The following is a 9,629-nucleotide window of genomic DNA, read 5'->3' on the forward strand; positions in this document are numbered from 1 at the left end:
CCAAGTCCAGGGTCTTTATAAATGGCATCTGCAAAAGTACCACTTTGGGGGTCTGGCCTGGGGGGAGGTTGAGGTGGGACAGGTGCTCCCCATGCCCCTCCTCTGTCCACCCTTAGAACACACCCCTTCTGGAGAGAAGTACTTCCCAGAGTCTCTGGCTCTCAAGGCAACCCCACCGGCTGGTTTCTTTCCCTGCTCTGCTCTCACCTCTCCAGCTTGCTTGGCTGATGAGAGTCTGGAAGGAAGGATCCCATTTTAAAACTTGCTGCGCTGAAGGCCTCTCCCCTCAGTCCTGCTGTGCACCCTGAATGTTCCTCAGTGCCAAGAGAAGGCTGTTCCCAGAAAGCTGGTGATATCCAGCGGCAACCCAGATGTCCCTGAATCTGGCAACCCCAACTGAGATAGTAGTATTTGTATTTGACCTTGAGCGCGCTGACTCAGATATTTATGAATGATATTTTCAAGCATGTGGTATCAACTGTTAACTCCTTTTGGGATTCTTTGTTTACTTTCATCTTTCTAGTGTTCGTTTTCTTCCCCCAAATAAAATGTATTTAAATAAATGCAAACTAAATACAAGCTAATCCTTTCTGTAATAATTGAATCATGACTCTTCATTACCAGTGACATGGGGCTCTACATCTGGATGCATTACAGCAAATGTATCCTTCTGCTTTTGTTTACATTCCACTAGGACTTTGGAATCCAAATGATTTTGAAACTGACAAAAATTAAATTAAATTCTTTTACAGCCAACCCTTCCAAGGATATTTCTTTGAGTTCTGCTGTGAAGTTTGGGAAATATTATTCCTACATTTTTAAAATATGACCTCCAGAAAAATTTTGATAGCATTTTGGAAAGGTACATTTTTCCCTTTCCAAAAGTGGAAGTTGGGAGAAGGGTGAGGTGATGAGTTCAAGATTTTTTTATGTTGATTCGGCTGATCTGGCTGGCTAGGCGGGTGTCCCCTTCCTCCCTCACCGCTACATGTGCGTCCCTCCCGAAGCTGCGCGCTCGGTCGAAGAGGACGACCATCCCCGATAGAGGAGGACCGGTCTTCGGTCAAGGGTGTACGAGTAGCTGCGCTCCCCTGCTAGAACCTCCAAACAAGCTCTCAAGATTTTTTTATGTTATTTCACTTTAGAATTGTGCTGTATTTAGGGTGACTGTACATCCTGGTTTATATCTGTTGTGCCAACATAGTTATTAATTGCATGGGAAAAGTGTCCTGATTTGCATGATAAATCATAGGTTCTCCTAACTGTATTTAATTATCAAACAACTGATTGGGATTTTTGTTTGTCTGTAATTAAATCTTTCAGAAAAATTAAAAACAAAATACTGGGCTTTAAAAAACCCCGATATTTAAATGTAGTTTGAGAAAGAAGCAGTCAGTATTCTTACTCACCCTGCTTGAATTTGGCTTCTCACAGGCAAGTTTCTAGTTGTGGCAGTAATTTAGTTCTGTATCTTCCAGAGCTGTGAAATTGTCTGGATCACAATTTTAAAATTGTAATTAAATCTGCTAAAATTGGAATGCAAGTCACATCTTTGTTGGTGATCCAGTGTTTCTGGCCAGTGACTTCCACCAGCTGTCTCAGCAGCCAAGTTTCTTCCCCCTTTATATCATTCATTTTTTTCTGTTTTCTGTCTGTGATTTAGGGTACTAAAGTCACTCTTCACTTAAGGAGACTGTTGCCATCTCTTTTCCACATCGTGAAGTTGATATTTAAGTTTTATGTGCAGGTCTTTGCCTTGCTTTGGTTCTTTCTCATCTGTTTCATGGTGAATCCCTACACCTTTGGTTTTTCTTACATATATTCATTCATTTATTCACTTCTAATTTTTTTCATTGCTAGTTCTATCTATTTTTTCTGTTTCTAAAATTATTTTGAAGGTATCTTCCAGAGGTGCTTTATTTTTCGGAATTCACTTCAGCTGATTTCAGGAACATTTCAAGTACATTAGCAACTTTTCTTAATTTCCTTTAGCTCTATTATGTGTATAATACACTTTGAGTCTGCTATCAACATCTTTTACATCTTCGAACTGGGTTTCACTCTTTTAGACAATCTCTAGTGAGGTTTGCTTCCCCCTCTTAATCTTTCCCTTTGTAGTCTTAACCCTGTTAGCACATATATTTTAATTTTCTAATACAATAAATGAGATAAGATATCTTTGCCTTTTGATTGATTTAAAAATGGGGAGTGAGACATTACATTTTCACCTATTTGTCTGAGAGCAGCCATAAGATGACAGTTTAATGACTGACAAATTTCCCACAGTGATTTTGAATTAGCAATATATCTTGGCCATTCTTAGTTATTTTACATACATGTTTTACATACATTTTCATAGTTAATCTACATACATGTTGAATCATTTTCTCTAAAAAGATATCTAAAATGGAAAATAAGATGAATTTCATTATGTATCCTGATAAAATCTCTAGTGAGGATTTGCAACATATGTATTTACCTGCAATTCAAAAGCATTTGTGGACTTCTAAGGTATGATCTGTTAATTTAAACCAAATTACATCATCAATTCTTAGAACAGAGTTAATTTTCTACTGTAAATAATGCACTTGAAACACATATTCACCGAAGATATTAATAGATGCCAGCAGTAAGCTATTCTATGAGTGTTAGATGGGGTAGGGGAAAAAAAAATAGTATTCAGGAGAAAAATCTGGGTGGAGTAACAGGAAAGTTTAGTAGAAAAAAGAAGGTCAGAGAAGTGACTGGGAGTGGTTAAAAAGGGTTTTCATAATGAAAAATGCCTTTGGCTACTGGAGACTTTTCTATTGTGTTATTATTTTTTTAATAGATCTTTCCCTCACAAACACACACAAAGGAAAACAGAATAAAGGTTATTACTAAATATATAGCCGCCTTGTTGCCTCAGTGACCACCATCTTGCTGCAGCAGATGACACTCTATTATTAGTAGGAGGCATTTGAAGGATGTTGGTTTGATAAAGTATAACCTCTAAGCCACTTCCCTAACATGATCTTTCTAATATCTTCAAAAAGTGTCTGAGGCTTATCTGGTTCTAATCTTGTCTGGCAACGTGACAAATGCCTCAGGGAAGTGGGAAGGATATAACCTGTCTTCAGAGATTTATAGCATTTCAGGCATCACAGATCCTGGAAGACATTTTTTGTTCTTCTAAGGGGACAGGATTCTATTTAATATTGTTTTACTATTAACACAAGTTAGCAATATTATTACTGATTTTCAGAACTGCCAATGTTACATGTGTTTCTTGCATAAAGATGGTGCCTTTGACTTACCAAGATGAAGGGGTATTTTTTCCAGAATCAGATGCACATTCATTCTTGCCTGTCATTCCTTGTGAACAGTAGTGGCCTTGTCTGAAATGACTGTCCGGGGTTAGGGCTGCTGGCTTTAGCCAAGGTAAAGGGCAGATGTAACTAAATAACTGCCTAGTTCAAATAAAATATAGAAATGACAAATGCTTGCTTTTAATGGAAAATTGGATCAGTTATTGTCTCCCACACTTTCTGTCTCTGACATTTTTTCCCACACTCTTCAACAAATAGTCTCAGATAATAGAAATGGTATTAAATAAGTTTAAATATTGAGTCAAAGACTAAGAATATCCAAATGTTGAATGATATCCTGTTTTATCTGTAGTATCTAAAATTTTACTTCTCTACTTTGTTTGAAGAACTTGTGCCTATTTATTTCTTTTCCAGAGTATATAGAACTATTGGTTAGCACACTAATTTTGCGAAGCAGTGTTTAGGGAGCATGGATACAGTTGTTTTACTTGCCAGTGTTTGGTGTTTGTAAGAATGCCTTCAGCACAGGTTCCAGACTGCACCTGGAATGTACTTCCCTTGCTGTGAAAATGGAGTAAAAATCTGTTTAATTATCACTCAAATCAGGTAGGGGCTTTCCTGGTGGCTCAGAGGTTAAAGCATCTGCTTGCAATGTAGGAGATCTGAGTTCGATCCCTGGGTGGGGAAGATCCCCTGGAGAAGGAAATGGCAACCCATGCCAGTATTCTTGCCTGGAGAATCCCTTGGATGGAGGAGCCTGGTTGGCTACAGTCCACAAGGTCGCAAAGAGTCGGACAGGACTGAGCGACTTCACTTTCACATTCAAATCAGGTAGAATCAATACTGGAGCCAAAGGCAGGTTGGTAGCCTGTATCTGAGGGAAGAGAGATCAAGATCTTTCCCTTCACATGGAAAATGTTAACTAGGTTTTATTTTGGTGCATTTTGATTAGGAAGGAGCATTTAAACATCTTGACATCAAAATAACTCTTCAGGTTAAAAGATCTCTGACAGCTAAATGGATTATGTAGGTTAATGTTATTTTCTAAAAGCCACCAGGAAGCAGAGTGGATGTTGAAATGAGAGATATTAGTGACAAAGAAGAAAAAGTGTTTTTTTTGTAGGAGTTTCAGTGCATGTCTAGCACTTCACAGAGGCCTGAACTCATTGTCCTTTGATTTTCTTTCTTTTGTTTTTTTCAGACTCTACTGTGCACAATTTCTCAATTTTCTATAGGAATGTACCCTCTACATTGCAACCTAATAGCTAGGACATCTCACAAATGGGGAGAAAAAAAAATGTATAAAATAAATCATGCAATTCAGTATGCCAGGTTAGGTATCGGATTAAAAAAAAAAAGAAATCCTGTCTATTTGGTAGCTATTTGACTGCTAAGAAAATTAACTATTTCAATATACTTGCACTGCCAGCAGAGTATTCTCCCTTCTCAGCATGGCATCCCTTGGCTGTGGTTCATACCATATCAACCATATACATCAACTCTGGCTCCTCTATGGGAAAATGAAGTTCTTTAAAAGAATATAAGGTCATAAAAGCCAAGAAATAGCACTTTATTACTTTCCATAAGAAGACTTTTAAAACAGAGTGTTTCTTTGTAGCTTAGTGACCCAAAGGCAACAATGATGCTCGTTCTGTGAGCCTGTGGTCCAGCTCCCACTCCCGGCTGGCATCTGCTGGCCCCAGGAGAGCTGCTGGGGACCCAGACAAGCCGCGTCCTGTTGGAGACTGTCACTGCATTTTCCACAACAGCATTGGAATTTTCCTAAGGCACTTTCACATCTGGAATTTTAAAGAAAGTTTGCCCTTCGATAAAATGGTAGTAAATCTTAGGAAACATTGTGCCTTTTTTGTTTTAATTAATCTGGCATTTCTCTCGTAAACCATTAACAAATTATTGGTTGTTCCCTCCCTTTTTCACGCTTAATGGTAATAATGGACAAAGAGAAGAATTATGAAATGATCTTTTGTATGTTACCTTTTTAATTTTTTTATTCATTTTAAAAAATTTTTTGCTGAGCTCTGCAGCATGTGGGATCCTAGTTCCCTGACCAGGAATCAAACCTGCATCCTCTGCATTGGAAGCATGGAGGCTTAACCACTGGACCACTGGGGAATTCCTTGTATGTTACTTTTGAATGAAAGTGGTAAAGAGATTTTGCAGAATATCTTTCCATTTCTTACATAAAAATATGTGTGCACTACAGTATAAATATTAGGGGCTTCCCTGGTGGCTCAACAGCGCAGGAGAAGTAGGTTTGATCCCAGGGTTGGGAAGATCTCCTGGAGGAGGAAATGGCCACCCACTCCAGTGTTCTTGCCTAGAGAATCCCATGGACAGAGGAACCTGGCAGGCTACAGTCCATGGGGTCGCAAAAGAGTCAGACACAACTTAGCAACTAAACAACAACAAAAGTATAAACATTTTATTTATGTAAAACACCATTGCTTTATTATGGACATATAGCATTTGTCTGATTAAACAAGATTGAAACATAACTTGTAATGAGTAGCTTGTGTGTGACCTGCCTTTATCCAGTCTTCAGAGACACTGTGTTACTTGGAAGCTTGATTTGGAGACTGTCATCACTATAGTATGCCAGTTACTAAGCATGTGAAGTGTCTCTCTAAAAGCCAATTTTAATGATTCCAGCCTGCTATTAGAATAGTTTAATCAAATTCTGAAGTGACAGTTTCTTATTTTAAAATGTCAAAGCTGTTCACTTTTTGATTGAAAAAAATCGTGATGGTTTTGGAATAAGTAATTTAGTGTGTAAGAGGAGCCTTTTTTATATGGGGAGAAAAACTTTGCATGGTTACATAAAACAGTCATGAAACCTAGAATTCTGACTTGCTAGTTTTTATAAAAACAAAATGACTCCCACAGAAAGCTCAGAATTGTAATACTCAAGTATTATACAAATTGTGTGTCATAGATGATATTAGGAGGGATCTAGCCCTTCTGGTTCCTAAATGGGTAGTCTATCCCTTCTCCAAGGGATCTTCCCAACCCAGGGATCGAACCCAGGTCTCCCACATTGCAGGTGGACTCTTTACCGCTGAGCCACAAGGGAATCCCAAGAATACTGAAGTGGGTAGCCTATCCCTTCTCCAGGGGATCTCCCTGACCCAGGACTCGAACTGGGGCCTCCTGCATTGCAGGCAGATTCTTTACCAACTGAGCTATGATTGAGCTATGATGGAAGCCCCTTCCAGTTCCTAAAGCATCTTTTAAACAAACATCAACATCTTTAAAAATAGAGCATTTGAGGGATCCCCTGGTGGTCCAGTAGGAGTCGGCACATTCACTGCTGTCTGGGTTCATCCCTCGTCAGGGAACTAAGATCCTGAAAGCTGTTCAGCATGGGAAAAAAAAAGCATTTGCAGAAAGGAAGAGAGGGTGGTATGTGAATAGGTGATATAAAATCTGGAGTTCGTTTGCCATTTTGAATATTGATTTAACCTCCCCCCCATTTTTAGGGGGGGGCAGGAACTTGCAAACTATAGCTCCTCTCCTACTCTGATGTAACAAAAGACCTAAACTACATGAGTTTGCAAGTTTAGTTAGACTCTGAAACACATTTTCCAGAACAAATTATGTGACCTGTCACAGCTGGCTTGCTTCCTTCATTTGTCCCTTTCTTCATCCATTTAACAAACAGCAGCTGCATTGCTCCTCAGCCCCGGCGCTGTCCTGGGCCAGCTCACAGAAGGTTAAAGCAGAATGAATATGTGTTGAATAAACTGACTTTATTTATAGAACATTCGCTGTTGTCTTGTACTCTTCCCAAGGCTTAGCTCTGTGCAGCTCGGACAAGATTTTCTGTGTCTGTGTAGCACCCAGCAGTCACCACTCTGGGAAATATTAGTGCACTATTCTTGGTCTGTGTCCTATACTGGGCTGTCAGCCCTTTGGGGATAGTGCCTCCTTCTAGCCTGGGGGTCTGGCACGTTGTAGGTGTTCTGAAATATTTGTTGAAAAAATTTCTGTGTTATCCATTTAAATCCTTTGAAACTCATAATGCAGTTGTGTGTAGATATTAAGAAGTTAAGATTGCCTGTATAGACTTCTTGCCTAATTGTAGAAGTCATTTGTCCAATCATTTATGCTAAGTCACTTCAGTCGTGTCTGACTCTGTGCGACCCCATAAACGGCAGCCCACCAGGCTCCCCCGTCCCTGGGATTCTCCAGGCAAGAACACTGGAGTGGGTTGCCATTTCCTTCTCCAATGTGTGAAAGTGAAAAGGGAAAGTGAAGTCGCTCAGTCGTGTCCGACTCTTATCGACCCCATGGATTGCAGCCTAACAGGCTCCTCCGTCCATGGGATTTTCCAGGCAAGAGTACTGGAGTGGGGTGCCATTGCCTTCTCCGGTCCAATCATTTAATAAAGGTTTATTGAGGTCCTACTTTGTGCCAGACTTTATCTCTGAATCAGGATCCAGATGGGAGAACTCAGACCTGAGCCACACTGTGGTTGTCTGAATCTGGGCTGCCGCACTTACTAGCTGGATGATCTCAGGCAGGTCATTTAACCTCTTCTGAAAGTGGGGATAATAATAGTCCCTCCACTAAAAGGTTGTTGTAAGGATTAAATTAATTGTTTTGTATCCAGTGCTTAGATCCTGTGTGGGTAGTTATTACTGTTAGTGGTTATTAGAAAGACCAAAGACGAGTATGTTGTGAGATGAAGTTGGACAGGTCAGAGGACCAAGTCTCCCAGTTTGGGACTTCATTCTCCTCCCTGGGAAGCCATCAAAACCTTTAAAGCTGGGGAAGGGTGGTAATGAAGTCTATCTGTAGTTTCTGCCTCTGCCAAGGCCAGAGAACCTCCTTCAGTGAATTCAACAAGCACTTGCTTAAGGCACCATTGTAAGTAGCCACTTGAATATAATCAATAGGGCTTTATGTCTGAACCACAGAAAAGAATACTGATTGTATCCAGGAACCAAGTGGGGTGGTAAGTGTTTGCTTACCTTCCAAGTAGAATTAAGAGATACATAATATTACAGACTTACCTTCAGGCTATTTGTAAAGAAAATCAAATTTGGTGATTAAATGCTAAAAGGTGTAATTCCTTTTACTTCCTGGGCTCCCAAGAACAATGAAAGGTTTATATGCACTAGGAATAAGAGTGAGATTGTTGCTAATTGTGAGTAACCAAGTAACAGAGAAAGAAAATACTGTATAGATATTTCTATTATTCTAGAAAAATTCTAGAGGGATGGTTTTAAAAAGCTGTTCTTTAATAAGTAAGCTTTATTTCCTCTTATTAAAATATTTAGACTGTATTATAACTTACATATATCCATTTGTCATATTTAAAAATGTGTTAAACCATTAAAAAAACCATAAGAAAAATTTCAACCCTGAGCTCTTAAGTCATTTGAAACTTAAAAATACATTGGAAATAATTATATTTAGAAAATAATTATATGTATGTAGTACTGTCACTGGAGAAGGCGATGGCACCCCACTCCAGTCCTCTTGCCTGGAAAATCCCATGGACGGAGGAGCCTGGTAGGCTGCAGTCCATGGGGTCGCTGAGGGTCAGACACAAGTGAGCGACTTCACTCTCACTTTTCACTTTCATGCATTGGAGAAGGAAATGGCAACCCATTCCAGTGTTCTTGCCTGGAGAATCGGGGACGGGGGAGCCTGGTGGGCTGCCGTCTATATGGGGTCGCACAGAGTCGGACACGACTGAAGCGACTTAGCAGCAGCAGTATGGTGCATGCATGCTAAGTCACTTTAGTCATGTCTGACTCTTGCGACCCCATGGACTGTAGTCTGCCAGACTCCTTTGTCCATGGGATTCTCCAGGCAAGAATATTAGAGTGGGGCTTGGGGAAGGTGTTACCTTCTCTGTGGATCAGAAAAAGCAGAGGCCAAACCTGGGATAATCTTTGTTGTTAAAGCTGATGGAAATGTCTAACACTCTGTGTATTTATGTGTCATGGTATCTGGCCTCTCCTTGCCCACCTCCTTCACAGAACTTGTCTCCTCCCAGCCCAGCTCGGCGCACCTGACCAGTGAGGTGTGTTTTGCCTGCTGTTTTTCTTTCTGCAAGACATAGCTAGGAAAATGAACGATAAGGGAAAAGTTCTCAGGGAATCGACGTGTGTTGCTATGGTGACGTCCTTTGCTGTGAATAAAGATGCTCTTTGGGGCAACCTGGGGGTCCTGGTCTTGGCTGGAAGTTGCGCCCGAGATGCAGGTTCATGGAAGCTGGCTCTGGGGGCTCGTTGGCACTCGTGTGGGGTAGGTATGGAGAGACCACCCCCCAAGCCAACTATTGTGGGATGG

At 40.4% G+C, this 9,629-nt stretch overlaps 1 protein-coding gene across 1 annotated transcript in view; it reads left to right on the forward strand.

Moving 5' to 3' along the window:
- Nucleotides 1-9,629, forward strand: part of PRICKLE1 (prickle homolog 1 (Drosophila)) — a 109,515-nt gene that overhangs the window by 23,380 nt on the left and 76,506 nt on the right. The gene's annotated exons all lie outside the window — the stretch shown is intronic.

The sequence above is a fragment of the Bison bison genome, unplaced genomic scaffold (genome assembly GCF_000754665.1).
Source record: "Bison bison bison isolate TAMUID 2011002044 unplaced genomic scaffold, Bison_UMD1.0 scf7180017864470, whole genome shotgun sequence".
NCBI classification, from domain to species: domain Eukaryota; kingdom Metazoa; phylum Chordata; class Mammalia; order Artiodactyla; family Bovidae; genus Bison; species Bison bison.